Consider the following 23,274-nt stretch of genomic DNA (forward strand, 5'->3'; position numbering starts at 1 on the left):
ACCCAGCATTTAGTAGTCAGAAACCACCTTCTATTCGTTTCCGCGATTACGCTCAAATCAATCGCAGTGCACAATTCGTTTAGAGGAATACATACTTAAGTCCTCTACCGCTCGTTGCAGATCAAGTTCATAGCCTATGCTTGCATACCAATCCGCTCTTTCCTTTCCCTCCACTCTGGAGTGGCCGGGAACCCAACAAAGTGTGGTGTTGTGTTGTTGGATAAACGAGAGGAACTTTCTGCATTCTTTAACACACCATGAATTAATGCGCGTTGAGCCCAGTGCCTTGATCGCTGATTGACTATCAACAAAAACGGCAAGGTTTGGCGGAGGTAAGCCCATTAGTCTTATCGTTTCTGTTGCTTCCTCTATAGCGTAGATCTCAGCTTGGAAGACGCAACATCGGTCGTGGAGTCCAAAGGAGCAATGCAAGGATAGCTGTTTCGAGTACTCTGCCGATCCAGTGCCATTGTCCATCTTTGAGCCGTCAGTATAAATATGACGACTACTATCAGCTGATATGAATCTGGTCCAATCCAATCCTTTCTGTCTGACATTCGTATTTTATAGTCTTTGTTCAGATTTAACTTGGGAGCCACATCTGTTTTTCACCGATAGTAAAGTGATGTATGACCGTGCATGCTTCATCCTGGAAGCAAATTTGGTCGCTATCCTTTCATGGGTGGAATATGTAGAATGAAAATATAGTAAAATACGCCATTTTTGAGCAATTTCACACCTATAAAATTGCAAAAAACCAGAAGTTGTTTAAAGACTGACGGGAATTTTTCGAAGTTCGTTAAATTTTTCTGAATTTTGCGCAAAGTTTGAAACCTCGATTTATAAGGTTTTCGCTTTACAACATTTTAATATTTTAATTATTTTATGTTTTATTATTTAACATTTTAATATTTAATATTTATTTAATATTTTATGATTTAATATATTAATATTTAGTATTAATTTATTTATTTATTATTATTTAATATATGGAAAATAACAATAAATTATTAGTATTAATTTAATATTTAAATATTTGTATTAAACCATATTTTATAAAAATTAACCCAAAAAATGTGGGATGAAAGTTCGGAACTTCGATTTATAAGGTTTTCGTTATGCAATATTTTAATTATTTAATATTTCAATTATTTAATTTTGAATTATTTAATATTTTAATCATTTAATATTTTAATACTTTTATTTAATAATATTTTTAAAAATAATAAACACAAAAAATGTGCGATGCAAATTTTTGTGAGCATTACAAAAGGCTGTAGTGCCTTAATTACGTGCGCTCAAACGCGTGTGTTGAGTACTCGCATAAGTAAATCTCTCCACCTACTCCGATAAATCGCAACTTTCTCCCGATTTCTTTAAACAATCAACAAATGATTTGTTCTCCTTTTTTTGCCAATAAACACATTTGTTTACTTTTTACAGCTTCTCGCTGCACCTTGTTTGCTACTGTTATTCACTTCACTGCTTCGTATGCTCTACATTTTGCTCCAGTGACTCATATGACTGGAGATCCTTAAGTAACTAACTGCGGATTTGTTTGACTCTTTTTATGCGCATGGAAAATTTTCAATACTTTTACGCACAAAAACTGCAATATTCATATTGATAAAACAAAAAAAAATGAGAGGACACGTAGAGAAGTACTCCCAACAACGAACAATACGCAAACAATATTGAAAATGTACATGAGTGTGCGCGCGCCTGTGTATAAGTGCGCCAGACAGCCGACGAACAGAGACGAACAATACGAATAATACGAATTCGGCCAAATGCATAATCAAATGGTATTATAAATAACATAATTAACATTATAATTACTGTGTGTCGTCAGGGGCTTGTACAATTTATTAAATCACGAATATAATTTACGCGTCATCGCATATGAATATTTAAGCGTTTGGTGGAAAAAATGGGAAATCATGCAGAGATCATTAACTTGCTTTTACATGCGCACCAAAATGAACAGATGTGTGCATGTGTATGTGCAGGCTTTTGTTTATTTCGTTTTTGTGGAGCTTATAGTTTAAACATTTTCTGTAACACTATCTGTGTTTGCACATATACATGTATGTATATGTATGTATGTATGTAGTGAATATGCATGTGAAATTGAAATATGTTTGACCTTCACCTAAACTCGCATTGTAAAACTTAGCCATTCGATACTTAATAAAATACATCAATGATACTTCATATTTTTATTGCTTTTATCACATTTATGCGATGCTTTGTCGTTAGTTATTAACCTCAATACAATAAAGGTATTTACAACAATAATTTTCGCCGGTTAGTTTATTATTTGAGTGAGACAAAATTCTTGTAGAAAATTGTCTTTGTTTATGTGTCTTTTGGTAATTGATTTAAGTAGAATTAAAATGATTTTAGATGTGGAACATAAACTAAAAACTAAAGTGTCTGGTTCTTGCCCTTAATAATGCTTATTTCATTGGGTAATTGTTAAAATTCATACAATTCAGGTAAGCATTTTTTGTATCGCATATTAATAAAGAAAAATGTACTCACATCAGATATTCTCCGAATCGTTAAGCAGTGGAAGCATTGAAATAAATTTGATTAAGTATTTCATTAATTTTGGTTTCGTGTAATCGGACAAGGTGGGTTACAACAAAGCGGCAAATGTGATTGAAATGTCAAAATTTTAATGGAATTAAATTGCGATAACAATGTTGTGTTCATTGACTTGTGAAGAGGGATTTTCAGTGTGAAGGAAAGGTTATCGAAAATCGCCTCAAACAACTGTGAAACGCATTGGCAGGGTTTATGTAAAGGTGTTGGCGGATTCAGTTAATAAATAATTAGAAAAGGTAAAAAAAAAAATATGAAGATGGATTTGCTAAGACTATGTTTCTAGTGAAACCAATTTTTGCCAATTGATATCTAATAAACTATGTAAATAGATAAACGCAACCATCTGTGTTCATCGGGTTTAACGAATTGATTCGAAATTAACTTCGGAATTAAGTGCAATTAATGCGAATTGACAACTAGACTTCATTCTCACAATTTCAGCGGATGAGGAGAATTTTCGATGGCAACAGGCCTCTTCTATTCGCCACCTTTCTGCTCGACCAACTTGACGAAACATTTGCGTGTGAAAACAACAACAAATCTATTGCAAGATTCGCCGCTAGCGAGTATGGGTTGCAATTTTCGACGTTGCAAAATTAAAAAAAAAATTACTTTATATGTAAGAAATCTAAATAATACCTAGTATATATTTGATATTTTAGTTTCTTAAGTATTAATTTTGTTAATAACTTCTATATATATTCTACACTGTTTAATATTAAATATTGTATTTTAGTTCTGAAATTTATATCTCAATTGTGAATTTTGTTAGACATTAAATAAATGGATAAATAATTTAAGGCGCGTTGCCAAGATTACCTCATTTACCTCATACCATAGAAAAGGCCTAAAATTGCCGAAAAATGACAACGAATATCATTTGTGAATGAAAAATAATAAAACCTTTAGAGAAAAGAACAAGAAAGGCTGTATTCAATGCTAGTTTGAACTCACACGTTCGAAATTGCATTAATTGTTTTGATAGTTCGGAGCAGTTTGAGAAATTTTAAAAAGATTTTTTAAAGAATAAGTTATTTCTCAGTATCAGGGCAGCTAGTACCCGTATTTGTTGCCTGCGCTCAATCTTTTACTAACAAAACTATCCAATAAGCAAATCAGCTTTTCACTAATCCGGGTAACAAGCTTCTGTCACAATACAATTTTAATCAGAATTAACTACGTTGGCAGTCCCGATTAAAGGCGGCTATAAAGCTAATGTTCGTTGAAATATGGCCCAGGTACTGAGGCTGTGAGTAGCTGAAAAAAGTAGTATTTGACTAGATTTCCAGCTTGGCTTTCGTTATAGCCAGGCGTACATACATATATGCGTCTGATTTCATATTTAAACTTTAATAGCACACAAAAATCTTTTTTTTCCATTAATTCTAACGCATTCCTTTTACTTTAAAAATAACTTCTTCTTCTTCTTTATGAGTGCAATAACCGCTTAAGTGATTTTACTGAGTTAAAAAGTAGACCTTAAGAAGAACTACTGAGAAAATAAGGCAGATGCCACAAATTGTGCTAAAACGGTTCCTTTAGGTAGTAATTGATCACTAGCAGAGGAGTGAGTATTCGTTTCGAAGTGCCATGGGAGCATACGAATTCAGCGTCCAAAAATTAGCTTTTTTTTAATAACCTTAATTTTCGACACTCTTATAAGAATGGGGTTCTGCTCAGCTTGGGTTTACCTCATCAATTAGAATAGGCGGAAATCAGTAGAAGCAGGATCTGCAGCCTACATAGCTGCGGTTGGAGAAGGCCTTAAGTAAAAATTTGATTACAAAGTAAACTAAAAACTTCACAAATTAGATATGCAAGTAAAAATGAGTTCATAAAATTAGAAAAAAAGTGGAAAAAATAAAGCTTGCTAAGAGAACAGTGCGGCATCTTCTTCTTCGAGTACTTTTTCTTAAGGGGTTAGGGGTAGTCAGAATTTTCAAAAGATCGATTTTTTTTTTGCATTTTCTTAAAGTATAATGTTTTAAAAATATTGTGTAAAAATTTGAAGTGAATCCGACAAATACTTTTCAAGTTATTCAACAATTAACAAAGGGCGCTCGGCCGCTCCGGAGCCGATAGCAAAACTTTAAATGCGTTTTTCTCAAAACTCTGTTTTTCAAACTGGTGAACACTGTAACTTAAAAACCGCTACGTAGATTTCAATAAAATTTATACAGCTTTTGAAAAACATAAAAAACTTGTGCCTGATCGCAGAATTTTTTTTTTTCAAAAATTTCGATTTTTTTTTAACAATTAACTGTTGGTTTTTTTTTCTAAAATCTGGAAAAAATTTTCTGAGGCCGCCATTTTGTTCATTTTGAAAAAAAAGCTTCGATCAGGCACAAGATTATCTATTAATAAAACTAATTTTTCTTGTCCGATTGGTTTTAGATGAATCTGCAAGGACTTGTGATGTTCACCGCAAGGGACTTCTGGAGAAACGGGCTTCACACAAACAGCGATAACTTTTGCAATTATTAATTTTTTTTTTTTAAATTTTGGTGAAGTCAAGTTAAAACATCATGTTTTTATGCTATGTTTTTATTTTTGTTAAATAAATTAATTAAGTAGCAAAAAAAAATTCGTGAAAATCATCATTTTTTCGGGCCTCTGACTACCCCTAACCCCTTAAATAAACGTCCAACGAGCGCCACAACCCAATGCACGTGCGAATGTTGAATGCGAAATCTGTTGAGATATCCATCACATAGTAGGTAATATGATGAATACGAGTATGCACTACATATTTACATATATACATACACACATTTATATTCAAAGGTTTTACAATTTTGCAGGTTGTTGGCTTTCTTTATTGCCGAAATACTTTGGCTGTCTGCCAGTTGATTATATATAAATATAATTAGCGCATTAATCTTTTGTTAGGTGTTTGGCCGAGCTTGTTCTTCAATGTGCGGACCCAAAGTCTTATGTCGTCTCCGAAGAGCAAACGCTTTTTTTTATAAGGAACTTTTTCATGACAAAAATATACTCGTCCATTGAATGCCGAGGGGCAAAAATTTCCTATCGTTTGTTGTTTCTCATGCTCAAAGTGAGTTTCGAACCCGGGTCCTACCGAATGATAGTCACGCACAAACCCATTTGGCTACGACGGGCGCCAGTTGGTTACTTTAAGTAATTTTCGCGATTGTTGACATCAATCGGTTTTTTGCTAGACACACACACACACACATGTACTAAATGTCTACATTTTTATGGCCAAGTAAATGTATTTGCGTATCCCAAGCATTGACGTAAAGTTGTAAAATATTTTATAAACATCTTGTATGAAAAAAATAATAAATTGTTAAGAAAGACAAACGCTTCCTGAACTTATTGAAGAGCAAAAAATTTATAGAAAAACAATCTAACAAATTCATCCAACGGCTTATTTATCAAAGCTGAATATCTGTAATGATTTTGGTATTATATGGTAAAAATAAAGAAACGCACTTTTCTAGCCTCACAACTTGACAAATAGCTTGCAAAATTTCCTGACTGTGAAAAATTCAGCGCATTAAAACAATCAGATCTACCAATTTATACACGGAATTCCAAGAAGCTTTCCTCTTAAACCTAGCAAAGCTCAAGGCCAAAATTTGTTGCATTTACTTTGGAGTGGACAAAATTGATTTTGCTGAATGCGAATACCAAGAAAAATAAAAAGTCACCATTCTGTGAACAAACCTCATACAATTTACACTACAATCGATAGGTTAATCATTGGTCTTAAAAAATTAATCTGTTCTTTCATTCGCTCCGTTGCTCGTGTGACCGAGAACCTAGCTGATAGAGTTTATTATCGACGGAGGCACCGGACGAAATGCTATTTTGCTTGGATTTCGATACAGGGTGCCGCCTGGTTGCGTCGCCTCTATTAATGCACACCTCTTCCTTAAGATTTTTGCTGGTCTCGGAAACACTTAGCACTGCCGTTTGGTAGATGACGTCCCGGTTTTGTGAATAATCACGTAATCTTGGAGCCGTCAGTTTGCAGAAATTAACTTGGCTAATCAACAATAATCTCACATAAGCCAGAGCTGGTGTGGAAAGAGGTGCCGACAAGGAAGACAAAAGCATCTCTCCTCCATTTGTCACTGGATGGGAAACGTACCTGAATTTTCTTGTTCAAAGCTACATAGTCCATCCAACTGTTTGAATATTATTTTTAATTTATCTACAAAAAATGATGTCTTCGGCTCCAAATACATAGCACTGGCAAAGCAATGGGCTCTAGAGGTCTAAGTGAGATCTTTTTACAGATATGTATCTAACTTACGTCCACAGGGGTTAGCTTTGCTGACAGTCCCAGTACTTTTAAACCTACCTCCCATTTAGTTAACTCATGAGTGTTTCTTTTGTTTTCAGTTTTATTTAATCTTATTAAATTTTTAAAGATATTTTAAAAGGAACTTACCTGACAATTACACTTTTTCACCTTTATTGAAATGGTTTCTTAATAGTCTCTTTTTTATTACTTTATTTGAATATCGTTTGCTTTAGCTTAGTGCTTCTAAATATATTTAAGTCACTCTTTATTTTTTTAATAATGCGTAATATAGTTAAGAATTATTTATTGTATTACTATTAGTTTTCATTATTTATAATTTGAAAATTTATTTATTTATTATTATTTGAAAATTTAAAATTTTTGAGGTCGTTTTATATTATATTTATTGTTATTTAGTAATTTATAATTCATAAATAATAAAATTTTGTAAATCTAACACTCTAAGGATTTTGCCAAAATAATTTTATCAGACTTTAAAATTATAAATACAATTTTCTTATTTCTTATTACTATTATTATATATTTTTCTTGTTATTTTTTATTGTATTATATAATTATTATTTTATTATGTACTAGCAAAACATTTTTTATTATTATTCTATATACTCTTGAAAATATTTACATATGTATGTATATCACACATATGCACACACCACTTAGCAACTCTTCAATTGCATTGATTATTAAACAGTTTTGAAATCATTCAACATTTTCAGCTCTCCCGAAAAAGTATAAAAATAGCATTGAAATATGCAGCAAATACCCAATTCACAGAAATTGGCAATAACTTAGCTTTCAGCAAATTTCAACTAAAAGTTTATCAGTACTAAGTGCATCTCAGCAGCTGCAACAAAGCAACATAGTTAGATTTATGTCAGAGCAAGAGCTTTGTCTTCAAAAAACACAACGTAAACACACTCGCAACTCACTCTCTCCCGCTCTTGCGGTTGTTTAACGCAGCTGTTTTTCAGGTGCAATTTTCGTTGATATTGAAAATAAATAATTTAATGCACCCTGCATTGACTCATCTTAGTAAGTTGGTATATATGTATGTAAGCACATATTTACGTATGTATGCACGTGCATGCAGTTTTGCAGAAAAAATATTGAATGCCTCTTCTTAGAATGCTTTGTTTACATTTTCACGCTTAAATTTAATACGCATGGATGCAATTTAATTGTTATTGCAATTGTAAACGAGCACACCGCAAGTGAGTAAGCAAACAAAAAAGCTGCTCGTGTCGCCAACTCTCAATATCAATGCGATGGTGTTAAGCATTTGTAGTGATCGCATTGTGAGATATTTGCAATTTTTTATTTTGTTTTGCTCGGCTATCAACTAAGAAAAGCAACACTCGTTGAAATCCAAATGTTAATAAATAAATAAAAATAATAATTCTATATTAGGAAAGAAAAATGACAATAAATACATACTTGAATAAAAGTTACTGTAAATGTAAATCTATGTGCATGAAATAATGTCTATAGAAAATCAAAGGCAGAAAAACAGAGATGCAAATGTGCAAATAAATAGGAAAAAGTCTATTAGAAAATGCAAATAAAACCAATATCGCACAATTGCAGTCTGCAAGAAATGTTTTGCATTGATGAAATCGGAAGTAAACACCAGTAGGCCAGCATGTCATTATACGTGCACAACTATATACATACATACATAAAAATAAATGAACTGCGAAGCAAGAAATTAAAAACATGGGCAAAAAACTAATAGCAGTGTAGGGGAAGCGATTGTGATTACACATACCCAGCAGGAAAGCAGTTTCAAATGAATAAATACAATATGTTTATAGAATAAAATATTTATTTATTTTTCAGATAAAATATAATTCAAAATAAGGCAAATATCTATTGTACCTTCTAAGCACATAATCTGCGCGTCTTCCTAATACTAGCTCTCTCTTCCAGGCGCAAGTATAGTCAATAGGGGAAACTTGTAGGCTACTAATCGCACACTTCTCTTTTCAGGGCAAAATCGCTATTATTTCCGATAGTCAAGCTGCAATCCAGACTCCGGATTCGGCTATAACAACCTCTAAAGTGGTGGAACAATAATAGTCTCAGCTCCTAGAGCGTGAACTATAACGCTTCCTCAATCTGGGTCCCGGAACATCGTAACATTGGAGGAAAGGAAAAAGTGGCCGAACTGGCAAGAGGGAATCTGTCCTGAATAACATTCTTGCAGAATCGGTATTCACACCTTTGGGTGCAAACAAGAATGCAATCTTCTCAAATATCTACGAATCGCGGATTGCATTTCTAGTTGGAGGCATCAGACAACCTGCAAAGTTAGCAAAACGTTATGGCCCACCTACAACCACAAACAAACATTAAAATTCACAAATATGAAACGAAGGGATGTCTGTTACCTTCGTACTTTCCACGACAGTCGGTTCTACGTTACCGGAACGACCCGAATTAAATATCCGGGCAAGCACTGTTACTCCAGCAGCATTCCCCGTACATGTATGTTTATGCTGCTACAACAACAACAACAAGGGATGTCTGCAGACTCATGACAGTGATAACTGGCTTCTGGCTCATAGAAGAGCAATCAGCTAAAATGGGCATCCCTTACAATATATACTGTCATAGTTATAATCAGCCGTAGAAAAAGGAAACTATTTTCCACTTTCTCTGTGAATGCCCTGCCCTATGGAAGGCAACATTGGTAACCCTTGCTATTCTACCCTCTTCTTTTCAAAATGCTTCATCTAGGCACGATTCTCTTTTAAACCGTAAGAAAACATTGGGTTTAGGGTTTCCTTTGACCATACTGAACTAAGGTGTTTTCCTCTTCTCAAGATTGTGCCGCGTTCGAAGAGCAAGTGTATTGATGTCTTTGGGTTAATGTTGTGAGTTGCACAATCGAACCTGTTCGTAATTATGCTTACAAGTCTTTGAAGACGGTCGTAAGAATCCTTTGCTTGTTTTTGGAAGATTTGCAACGTGTTGGAAAATTTTAAGGTTACACCCTTTCTTTGATATTTTCTCTTGGTGTAAGTCTTTTACTCTTCTCTTTTCTACTGAACTCTTCTTTATTGGTGTATTGCCGCACTGTCAGAAAGAGCTCGGGTTCTATTAGTGTAGCTGAAGATGTTTTTGTAGCCAATCTATAAGCTTCCTCGTTCTCCCTAATGCCATGTAGCTCAGGATTTGTGGAAGGTGAATAGGATTGGACGTTTAACATTTTCAAGGCTATGCTATTTTACTTCAAAGGATGATAGAGCCGAGGGACATTCAACACTTAGAAAGGCGATGTATCCATTACAGTAGTTTCAGACTGATGGCGTATACCTTGGAGAGTTTGCAAACGGCACCGACATTTTTCTTCTGCGACATCTGACTCTAGAAGATGTTTTGGAAAAAGCACACTTTTTAATTTTTTTTTAAGGCTACTACTTCAATTTTCAAATTTGAATTATTTAGTTGCTCACAAAAAATATAATTATAAGTGAAAAAAGGCAACTAACAGCAAAATCTTTTTTATACTGTACGATTTTATTAGATTATGAGTAACAACGTAAATTCTTATGAATTAAAAAAAAAACTTCTCCTTGCGCACCTTACTCAGTAACTTACTGCGCACACTTTGAAGACATGTATGCCTCTACTCGCAACATGAGATCTCCTCTTATAAATTAAGGTTTTTCCTGCTGGGTTAGAGCTTTTAGAACAATTCTACAAATGCATATATTATATGTATGTATGTGAACATACACATGGGGAGTTGTGTGGTTTTATAGGAAACACACAGACTGTCAGGCAGACAAACAGATAAACAAGCAGACAAGGTTGGCAGAGCGCCAGCAAAAGCAACTACAAAAAAGGTAACAACAACAACAAATTTTGTATATATATATATACATAGTACTTATGTACTTGCAGGTAGGCAGACTGATTTTATTGCAAAATGAATTTTATTTGAGATAATATTTTCTCTTCTGTTTGTGTCTATTTTCATCTTCTGATGTTGTGCTCAATGCATTATTGCTGTTTGTTTTGACAACATTCTTTCTTTAAAATTAGATTTTCGTTTGCTTCTGATGAACATTCCTTCATTACCATGAGTGCCTGAAATTGCCATTGCTGCTGCTCTTACAAATGCCAATGCCAAGGCGAGCAGAGCCGAGTGACTATTTGAAAAGTGGGCGGTTGAGGCGATGAATTGAGAGTCAATTAAAATGTGTGAAAAATAAAATAAAAGTGAATGCAATACATTTTGCGTATTTATGATAATGATCTGCTACGAAAGAGTGACATTTCCCAAAATCTTTCCAAATAAGAGAAAATTAATTAAAAATTACAAATAAGTTAAAGTTTTTTGATTTTAATTTTTCTGTACACACAGACTTTGTGAATTTTGTAAATTTTAGAATTTTCTTAACAATCTCCCACGAAGTAAGAACTAAGATTCTATTATTTCTGGTCAACCTATTCAGTTATAACAACTTGGTTATCTTGGGATTCATCAATTTTATTGACCGCAATGGCCAGCCAACGATTATCCACATCGCAATTGCATTTTTACTAGCCCTATCTGGCGCTTACACACTTTTTGGGTGTTTGGCCCAGCTCCTCCTCCTATTTGTGTTGTGCATCTTGATGTTGTTTCACAAATAGATGTACCTACAGTTTTAAGCCGACTTCGAACAGCAAATATTATATTATTACCAGGAGATTTTTATGACAGAAATATACTTGCAGGATTGCCATTGCCTAGCGAGGTGCGACCATTATTACAAAAAACTTGTTCTATCATCTTATTGTTTCATGTACGGAGATTCGAACCTACCTACTTCCCAATGCTAGTCACGTGCCAAGCCATTCGACTACGCGAACACGAATTGGAAACGCATAGTAGTGGAGCGCCGCAGTTGTGGACGCAATGGTTTGCACAAGGCTGTAGGCTAATGATGATGATATTAGAGTTGCTAAATGTTTTCTGTTTTTGCCAGATGTGGGCAGATCCATTATGGATGCGTGAACTGCCAGGAAAGTGTGTATCTAATAGGAGATCTAGAGATTTTGTACTAGACATGGTCCACGAACCGTCCGGCCTTTTTACAAAATCTCGGGACATGGTTGTCGAGGGCTTTTCTAAGCCTGGAAGTTTCCATTCACGCAACAACTGAGCACAAAATTTTCGCCCGAACTACTTTTAAAAGCACTTTTATAGATTCTTAGGCTATCGTTATGACGTTCCCAATTGTCTGCCAGACCAGTGGCTTTCACCCGGATAAAGAATCTGTTACAGTCTCTCCTAAGCGTATTTAATCCTTGCGACTACGAAGGGGGTTCTTTTTTCTCTCTTCTCTTCTTGAATAAGTGGCAGGCCGCATCAAGCGCCTTGTTGTAACTACTGGTGAGTTTTTCTACTACTTGATTGTTGTTGTTCTTGTTGTAGCAGCATAAACATTCCCCATACTTACATATGGAGTATGCTGCTGGAGTGACATTCCTTGGCCGGATATAAATCCGGGTCGTTTCGGTAACGTAGAACCGACTGTCGTGGAAACGGCTACTTGGTTGAGGCTAGTGCTGGTCTCTACACTCTGCACAGGCGCCTCATCAAGTGATTTCATAAAGGTAGTTCTGTACAATACCCAATTGGCCTTATATTTCTACGATATATCAGAACTGGTGGGGAGTCTAAAAGATTAAACTCAATATACATATGATTTAGGAACGAGTTCGCCTTACTAACTCTCCAGCAATCTATGAAGGTGGAGATAAAATCTGAGGCCAAGGTGATATCTAAAAACTCTTTCCTTTCCCTAGTGACTAAAGTCGGTTCCTCGACTATGCTACAAACCCCTTTCATTTATATCGCTATTGCCCCACCGGGAATGGTGAGCGGTGAGCAACGCATCCAACAATCAGCCCGACTTTAAGTTTATTGAAATTCAAAAAAAAAAATTTCAATGAAGAATTGCGTAAAAATTTCAACGCAAAAGATCTAATCAAATCAAATTAGAAGGTCTGGCAACCCTACATATATTATGTTTAGACGTCAATTGTAAAACCAATTTTAAGCTACGCCATTTCACAGTGAAAACTGATTGAAATTATGCAGAAATATTGTATAAGCCAAAGAGAACTGCATAAACATACTGACATATCTGGTGACAAAAGTATTTGCTTACGCTACCAATAATATTTACGTATACGTATAGGATGACCAACAGGTGGTTCTCGCCTCAGGCAAAGGCGCAAGCAAATGTACGTAATTTACAAAAAAAGTACATACATTTACTTACATACGCATGAAGAAAAAGTTAATTTCAAAAGTTATGTATAAAACTTAGTTATTTTTATATAAATAGACACATATATACATAGTACACACATATGCGTGTACACACAAGTTTTTGCGTTTTCTACTGTATTTTTTTTTTGTTTGTGTTATAACTACCAGAAAAGCGCGCGCGGTCGTTAGACACAGTAATTTTACCTTTTGTTTGCTTTTTTTTAAATACCTATAGTTAATTGAGAGGCAGGCAAAAATATTGAAAATAGATGTATATGTAAATATACAGTCTGTCTGACGGAAGCGTGATCGGCAAAATTCAAATTTAGAGTTCCTTTATGAAAAAATGTAAATGCTGCTAAATAGGTGTACCCCTTTTAGCAATACGCGTGGTGCAATTACTAAGTTTTGGGAGAAGTTTAGAGAGCCTACGTTGTTTCTACAAAATGACTTCCATGAGCATGAAAAACGACTTGAAGCAGTATTCCTATGTTGCACTCTATGGGCCCAAAAAAGGTCACGTGTATCTGCAGCAAAATAATTGAAGAAATCGAAAACGTTCATAAATAAATAGGTTTAACGGTATACCGAAGTTTAAAATATTTTTGACGAAGTCAAAAAAATATACCTCACCAAAGCAAGACCAGCTTTTTTCAAACAGATTGATTTGTTTATGACAAAGCCGAACTTATCGTTGGGTGCAGCTGAAACAATTCTATGGAAAAGTGGGGTTTCTGCATCTACAGAGACGATTCGAGGATGTTTACGTGCAGAAAACCTAAAATTGCGGAGCACATTGAAGAAACCGCTGTTCTCATTATCATCCATTGAAAATGGACTTGCGCGGGCTAAGGCAAATTCAGAACGAATAAAGTGGACAAAGCTAATATTCACGGGTGAATCTTGCTTTTGGGCGCATAGTTACATACGTCGATCCTGGTGTTCTGCTGATGATCCACAACTTCAAGCAACTGTTAAACATTCAGTTAAGGGGGTATTCTGGTCTAGAAATTCGAAAAAAATCGTTTTTTTTGCATATTTTCAAAGTTTAGACCTTCAAAAATGCCCTTCAACGGATTTTTCAAAAATGCGAATTATTTTCGGAAATACAGCGGATTTTGTGACGTGGCGTCTAAGTCGGCCGAGTGGAGCGAATCGCACAATGAACGGCAGATGTTATCGGATGACTTGGGGTCTCGTTCTTTCCAGAAAATCTTTTGTATCCAACACAACCTTTATTTATTCTATACATATATATATATATATACTTTATACTTCTATAATATATACCTGGAAATATATCGCCGATTAATCCAGAGTGAGTAGTAAAATTATGATCTAAGTTATTCTATTAAAATTGTTGCTCAAACTTCAAACGCGATTTTCTCAAAACTACTTTTTTTGAGATGGTCGTCATGATATCTCAAGTTCTACTTGACCGATCGCTTTGAAGTTTGATAAGAATTTTTTATTATATATCTGTCTATCGCGCCTGCCTCGGATATTGAGAAATTTAAGTTTGAAGTATTTTTTAAAAATTTGAAAAGGTAAAAAAAGAGTTGACGCCATTTTGTGAATTTTTTTTTCTTTGATTTGGCGTAATCCGATAGCGGCATCCTAACTAATGAAGAATTTTTTTTTATTTGTTTGTTTTAGATCACTACAAGGGTTGGAATCATGCCAACCATGCAGCACCGTTTTTTATGTAGCATGCAATTCAACGATTTTTTTATTTTTTTTTTTATTAATTTTTTTGTATACTTTTCCAATATTAATAAAAACCATAAAAAAATACATAGTAAAAATGTGTTTCCTTTTTTTACCTTAGTTTTAAAAATACCTAAAATTAAGGCGTCTAGACCAGAATACCCCTTAAGGTTCATGTTTGCGACTGCTTCTACGAAGAATGGATTTGGCCGTTCATTTCTGTTTACCGCCAATTCGCATACAGTTTTGCTGACTAAAATTTACCAAGAAGCATTATTGCCATCAGCTGTGAAGCTATTTGGAAAAACTAGCCAATCTTGGGTTTTACAAAAGGTCTACGATCCGAATTATCGAAGCCGAAGTTGTATCGAGTGGAAACAGCAAAATAGGATTGATATGTTGGATTGGCTTTCACAGTAGCCTGATGCCAACCCTATTGAAAATGTTTGGGCAAGAGTTAAGCAAAAACTTGAAGGAAAACTATTATGGGCGTTCAAATAGTCAATCAAGTCAAATTCGGTAATTTTGTTGCCGATGCGTAGAAATTAACACAAAGTATGACTCAAAGCTGTGCAGCCATTATAGCTAATGGCGGTGGCTATACATTTTATTGCATATTAAATATTTCATTTCTATTTAATTTTTTATTTTTATTTTAAAAAGCTTACATGATAATAAATATTTGGTCAACTGAAGCAAACGTAGCGCTAGCAGCAGAGACTTTCGACTGGCTGGTGACGTGTGTTGGGTCAGATGAATATTAAATATTCTCAGTCCATGCAATGCAATTTGTCAGTATCGAATTCGTAAAATAGTTTCCAAATTATGGCGTTTACGCTTTCATTAAACCGACTGTATATGCATAAGTGCAAACAAATAATTACCAGCTGATAACCATTTTATGCTTCAAGCTTCATTACGAGTATTTTAAAACTTTTTGTTGGTTACCTGATTTCTTTTTTATACTTTTCTTTTCCACTTTTTTTTACTTTTTTTTCTTATATTTGCTAATAATTTAGTTTTCAGTTTTTACTCAGTCACTTTTATGTGTGTATATGTATGCTTGTATGTGTAGTTACACCCTGCGGCCAAATTTTTAGGCAAAAATGGTGTTTTCATTAGTTTGCTGTCAAATTTTTTGCTGCTCTTGTGCTTTTAATCGTTTTTTTTCCTTTGCATTATACCTGGTCTTTCATATTTGTTACTGTTTTTGCACTCTAAATATTTCTTCAACGAGTTTTATCAGTACAGCATAGCACCTTTTGTTGGTTTTCTATTGTTTCGCTGTGGAGTGATGCTTGCACGTTGTTTAGGGTGGCTTATTTATATTGAAACTCATGTGCCTGTGCGTCTTAATATCCGGGTCTGGAGTCTTGTGATTCTTGTTATACTCTTTCGTTATGCCTAGTTATGTATGTATTTAAGTACGCATTTGTGCACTTATTTTTATTAGCCGCAGGCGTTGGTACTTAAACCTATTTGGCTGTTGCGAAAAACACAATTTTTCAAGAGTTGTAATATTTTTTTGTTTTTAATTTTTTAAGATTAGTCTAACATTTAAGTTTATGCAAATAGTGCCTTAGGACTTTCTAGAAACGTTCTACCTGAAGATACGACTAGTCACCCCGCTTTATAGCGGACCCTAATGACCTTTCTTTGCTCTCCATGCGTAGCGCATGCTTGTATGAATTGTAAAGAAGGCTTGGCTGACATGTAAAATGTACATATGGATAAGGTATTAAGGATATAAATATAATATAATTCGGACCTGGCACCAAGCGATTAAAATTTTTTTCTCTAATTCCAAAACTTAATGGGTGATAAGAAATTAGTATCAAAAGAAGATTGTGAACATAATGAATAAAGTGAAACATGGAATTATATAAACGGTAAAAAACGCGGGAGGCAAGAGCTTTTGTGGTGCATAAAGGGTTAAAAATTAGTTACTAAGTTTGCTAAAGAAAGGATATTGCTATCAATTTGTGGGCTTTTGTTTTCTATTTTACATATATACATGCATACGACATTCATACATATCAATCACATTGAAATGCTCAAATACAGCTTTACTCATCACTCGCCACCTATTCTAAACCGCTGCTTATTCTAAGCCGCTACTAATTCTAATCAAGTGATCAAGGTTTTAATGTTTCTCAGAAAATACAATTTTTCCATAAAGACTATCTTTGTTTACAATAATATCACTATGCACTTGCATTGTTTGTAATTTGCGCTGAAAGATGATGACGTCCAACTCTGGGAAAAATTAATTAGTTTAATCATTTATTTTAGCTTTTATTACTATGAAATTTAGTAAATGGAATTTTTAACCACGCAGCTTATACCAGATTGGAGGTACTTTTTTCAATAGGGTTTTCTAACTGATCTCGCGTGACTACTGTCAAACTAATTAAATACATAATTTTTTTTCAGTATACATAGTTTTCATGGTATTCAACAACGTTTACAAATATATAATTGTATTACGAAAATCGACGCGCGAGCTCGGACCAACTTATGGTGTTCAGCCATTTTTGGCTTAATGGCTACGTCAATAATCGTATTTTTGCTGAAGAGCAACCTGAAGCCATTCAAGAACAGCCATTACATTCATTGAACCGTTTGGTACGGCCTAAGGGCTAAAGGAATCATCGGCGCATATTTCTGCAAAGACGAGGATTGCGCCAGTGTAGCAGTGAACGCTATAGCCCTATGGTAAATGACTTTTTGATGCCGGAAATTAAAGCCAGTGATCTCCACAACATTTGGTTCTAACAAGACGGTGCTACTTGCCATACAGCGCGTGAAATAATGGATTTACTGCGTCGTCGTTTCGGTGTACAATTTACCTTTCGTCTCGGATCAGTGGAATGAACTTTTATTTGTGGGTTTTGTAAAGTCTAAATGGCTTTGTGGATAAAACAGCTTCGATTGAGGCATTGGAAGCCTAAAAGCCTAAAGTTATTCATGAGATACCAACCGAAGTCCTCCAGCGAGACGCGAGTAATTTAAAATTGGTGTTTAAGGATGGGTGAATTACGGCCCGGTTGCAGCCAACATTTGAAAGAGATTATCTTTCAAAATTAAATGTCATAAATGGTTCTACACAAAAATAATAAAGATTGTCGAATCAATTTGAATTTACGTTGTTTTATTTCAATTTAAAATCCGATACCTCTAATTTGATCATCCTTTATATGCTGTTTTTGTTATTTTGCAACTGAATCTATCTCCAAAAAATCGAGTAATTTTAAGAGATCTGCAAAAAGGTATTTAAAAATCATTTTCAGAAATTACAAAGGCAGGAGTTCAATTTTTTTTATATTATATTGTTTTTTGTATGTATGTTTACATATATATTATACATATGAATTTTTATTTATATATAAGCACTTTTTACAAGTATTCTGTATGCATTTTTTTTAAGCTGATTGAGATTTCTAAAAGCATTTGCAACTCGGTCTAGTTCACAAATAATCCTTTACTGAACAAAATATTTTTGTAGAAGGCACAAAATATACTAAATTTTATAATCTGTTTGGAAAATTTAGTAACCTTTATTTAGCAGACACCTTATTGTGCATACACATATACTGATATACATATACACTTACATACGTATGTGTGCTCCTATCTTTATCAATCCTGTAGCATCCCATGAATGAATCACTCAGCGAGAGGCTGATATGAAAAAAATCGCAAGCGCTCACGTACAACAATTATGTATGAACTCACATGTGCATATATGTATATACTGTCGTTATGCCTATGCATATATGTACATATGCTTGCGTACATTTGTCTGTATCTTTATACTATCTCTTGGCGCTTTACCAACACTCCAAAGTTATTTTATAACGCTGCGCTTCGGACAATGAAAGCGAAAACTTATGCAAATATTTGCTTGAAAATATCTGTTTTGTGCTAGATTTAAAACATACAACTAGGCAAGCTTTCAAGTACGAGTCAAAAAACGCAAAAGTGAAGATAAATAACTGAGAAAGGCGTGTTAAGTACGATATGTGTATGCATGTGCATGCCACATATGTACGTACTATGTGAAAATACTCTGTGCTTAAGGGTGTGCCAAATTGTATGGAATAAAATGCTGATATCCTGCATCAGCGAAAATCTATGCTAAGCAGCAAATGTTGTGAGCATAAAATTTATTTTCAATACTATCCAAATAGGAGTTTATGTAACATACATATAAGGATGCTGTAATGCCTTAAATAAATGCTTTAAAGGTTAAAGTTTCTAAATTACTACGATGGGGTTTTTGCCTTTTAAGGGAAATTCCTTCAAAACGATACAATTTTCATATTTTGCACTTGACCATTATGCCCTTTAAAACTTCGACTCACCCTAACGAGCTCATACTAATATATACACATGCATACATATATGAATATGACAGAAAAAATATGAGAAAAAGGAGTAGAAGCCCGTGAGTGACTGGAGTAAAAATATAAGCATGCAAATGGTTGTAACGAGTGAGGAGAGATAACGAACTGGTAATTACGCTGAAAAGTGTGCAAAGTGATTAGCCACATTTCTCTCAGAAATACACGTGAACTACTGTTGTTTTTTTTTCTTCTTTACAATCTAGCGTTATAAATATGAGTGTCAGGCGAAGTTAGACAGAAATATGGTTTTGGTTTTGAAAAAGTACGTGAATTTGTTATAAGTAATAACTAAATATTTTTATGTAAGTCTGATAATCGGAGTGTTGGTACATATGTATACGTGTGTATGCTTTGTATATATTAGTAGACTACTGGTTTGTAATGAAGTGTGCCCGAATTGCGGAAATTACAGGGCTAACTTATGAATTGCGTGTTTCTAATTTTTCGATAATAATTATGTAATTTTTAAATTGTTGTAAAAATGAAAAAAAAAAAATAACAAACAAAATATAAAACCTTTTGACTGATGAATCTATGTACATATCTATAAAGCGATAAATTAAAACATAAATTACTAGAAAAATAAATAATTCAGAAGTATTATAATATTTAATCAAAATATTTTACTTTGTTTGAAACTCAGCTCATGCAATCATAAAAGCATTTAATCTAACATCTCATGAGATACACCTTTTTCAATTTGGTTAAAATTCCTCGACAAGAGTGAACAACTAAAATCGAGCAAAAATTCTAAAAAATTTAAATTAATTTAAGATTTCAAGATCTCTAAATCTTATAAATTTTAAAACTCTTTTAAATTTTGGAAATCTTTAAATTGTTTCCCCTTTTTAATTAAATTTAAAACTCTTTAAATTTTTTGTACTTTCAATTGGATTTAGCTTTAGGTGTAGTTATACATTTAAAAGTTGTTAAATTTTTTCAAATTATCATTGCAAACAGCTTGTTTTTGCAAAAATGGTACAATTTATGTATTCAATTGAGGCCCTTTGTTCTTCCTAGGAGCCACGGAAAATATAAAAATATACGGCTTAACAGCTTTACAGACTGCATAGAGTAAAAAAGAACTCAAAACGACTTCAAATAATTCATTATATTAAAATAAAAAAAATATTAAAAATAATAATTTGAGGAATTTAAAAGATTAAAAAAAAAACTACCTTTGTGAGGGCAAATTCAAGCGGTGCAGCATTGCTTATGATATGGAATTTCCGAATAATACGATAAATAGGAGCATTACTGGCATATTCAGTTTTTACATACCTACAAAGTGATAGAAAATTACGAAGAAATTGCTTGAGGACATTAAATCTAAACCGTTCTAAGAAATAAGGATAATCAATAACCCGAACGGATCCGCGGCCATCGGATGTAGACGAGAAGAATACGGAGTGTAAGCGATTTGTAAAGTTTAAAAAGCGAAGTGCGCGATGCGTATTTGAGACAAATTTCCTGAACATATTCTACGCTATCTATGGGCACCTCCAAATGAACACCTTATGCTATAAATGCAACTACTGAGCCGCTGAGGTAAATAATAACTTAAATGTGTATGGATCTGCAAAGTTAGAGGCGCTACGTCTTACAAAGAACAGCAGGGAGTCGACTGCCGAGTGTACTGACAGCTAGTGCTTAAGTAAATATAATTTTAATTGTAATTAATCTAATAAATAAATAAATAAAAAATACTAATTAATGCGTTTATTGAAAGAAAATCTTTCATGAAACCCTACGGCAGGTTTTTTCAACTCACCGCCACACTTCAGGGCATTTACAGATATGTAAGTAGGCAGTGTATTGAAAATCTTTGATGAAGTTACCTGAGAGGTGAGTCCACATTCACATTCACTAATGAATGCTTCTGTGCATTGGGATAACTCTTTGATCGGAATTATGAAAGCACAAAAATATAGTAGCTTCAGTTCAAAATACGAACATTGTGGAAAAATTTGGTCTGCCCAATTGTCTTTAAAGGTCCAATTAACTCAAGAGGTGTATCCTTTTTGATCATTTAAGATCTCAAGTACAGTATAGAAGGCGGCGAAATTGTAGACGTTCTGGTCGATATGTGTAGAAGAGTTGGAACTGATGTGCGAAAACTGCCTCCAAAAAGTTCAATTTCAACCAAATTGGCGATATCGAATTCCATACTTATATTTGACAATTATGCTAGGAATCCTGGAATTCTGGGAGTACAATAGTCAATTAATAGACAAATTTGTGATAATCAACATTTCTGTATTGGTGTAGGTATAGGTTGTTCTAATCAAAACATTGCCATGGTTAGTGAGAGTATCAATTAGAGACCTTCTTACATATTTACCAGAACCGAGCGCAACTTTGGAGCGCATTGTTCGCTTACGGAATGGATTTGACCGTTTTTCAACGAGAATGCGAATGGTAAGATTCACGTTAGTGTGAGATAATAAGCAAATCGCAAACGATGCCGTAAATTTGTAGTTTCAATAGGGCAGCAAACAGTCTAATAATCCCGATTTACACAGGGAAACATTTGGAAGGGAAACAGTTTGTTCATGGGAAAAGAACGGAAGCGGCGACACGCTTTGTGCTACATATTCGTGATGGCAAACTTAAAGAAATAAACATCAAAAGCAACTAATATTACCAAAAACAATTTTGTCTGTATGATCGCGAATGAAAGAGCACAAGAGAATTTCCAGTGTCTCCCTTCCAGATGTCTCTGTGTGTAAATCGGGACATAGCAAACGAAATAATGGGGATTTTATTTGTGTCATCTTATCGGTCAAGAGTTGTGAGTGAGTTTCTGTTACAAAGGCAAAATATTTGGTTACACAATTCATCCGAAACTGTATTTAGCGCTGACAGGAAAACTGTAAAAAGCCATCGAAGCCGATGGTCTAACACCCTAAGCAACATTCCTCAACTGAAGACTTCGAAAAGCGTGTTAAAACTGTGTATCGAAGCAGAAAGCGAAGATATTGATTTATAAAAAACTTTTGTTCGAAATACCTCGTTAGCAGGTACATTTTTTATGAAATAATTTTCTTTAACTTAACTAATGTAATAGCATTAAACGAAGCCGACTTTAAATATGTTGCCCCGAAATATCTGAGCACTTTACTAATAAACATTTCATATATAAAACAAATCGGACCACAAATAAAAAGTTTAGAAATATTTCTATTTCAGCGGCATATGACTTTTTGCGCTGCTACTTCCTGCTATATAATAAATAGGTACATTTTTATTTTCCTTACTAAATAATTAAATAAATATTTGAAGCTCAATATTTAAATACAAATACCAATGTTTGTATACTCAAAAACTTACCCTCAAAGGCGCGTACAACAGCGCAACAGTTTGTTGTTTAGTTGCCACAAATGTGAATTCGCCGAAAACGGGATATTACAAAACTGAGCGTTGTATTTGTCTTTACCGCTGTTTTATTTTCATTTAACTATGAATTCTCATATATTTTCTTTGATTTTTTATAGTGATGAGTTTTTAGAACTCTGGAAAATATGATTTTTTAATAAGTAAAATTTCGTTTTAAAAATTGTTACTTTATAATTTGATCATAAAACGCGTTTTCATGTGTGTTTTAAGCTGCGAGGTTTAGAGTTCACTGAACAAAGAAAAACAAAGTCTCTGCACAAAGGTTTTATAATACTTTTTATAATATTTTTATTTAGATTTTTTGTCTTCCTCAAATTTGTTACACAAGTGAAAGTATATATTTTTAACTATTTTTTGCGCGTATGCTTCTTATTTATTTGAATTCCAACTATTTTGAGTTTACTTCTTTTCAAATACAAAATTTTAGGGGGCGAATAATTTACATTTCCGTTGTGGGTTTTAAACGCCAAAATCGAGGGAAACAAGTTTTTTGTAAAAAATAGTACGCGTTTTTCCTGTTGCGTTTTTCTGTTGTCGCAACCGAAATTCGTTGAACGGAAAATCTTATTGGCACCAGCCTTCGTTGTCGTCGC

General features: G+C 33.9%; 1 protein-coding gene across 2 annotated transcripts in view; it reads right to left on the minus strand.

Moving 5' to 3' along the window:
• The window catches only part of LOC129236980 (UNC93-like protein), a 134,381-nt gene that overhangs the window by 109,927 nt on the left and 1,180 nt on the right, over positions 1 to 23,274 (minus strand). For both annotated transcript variants that reach the window (XM_054871323.1, XM_054871322.1), the window contains exon 2: positions 22,616 to 22,797. The gene's annotated coding sequence lies outside the window, so the exon portion shown is untranslated. The remainder of the gene's footprint in view (positions 1 to 22,615; positions 22,798 to 23,274) is intronic.

The sequence above is a fragment of the Anastrepha obliqua genome, chromosome 2 (assembly GCF_027943255.1).
Source record: "Anastrepha obliqua isolate idAnaObli1 chromosome 2, idAnaObli1_1.0, whole genome shotgun sequence".
Taxonomy (NCBI): Eukaryota; Metazoa; Arthropoda; class Insecta; order Diptera; family Tephritidae; genus Anastrepha; species Anastrepha obliqua.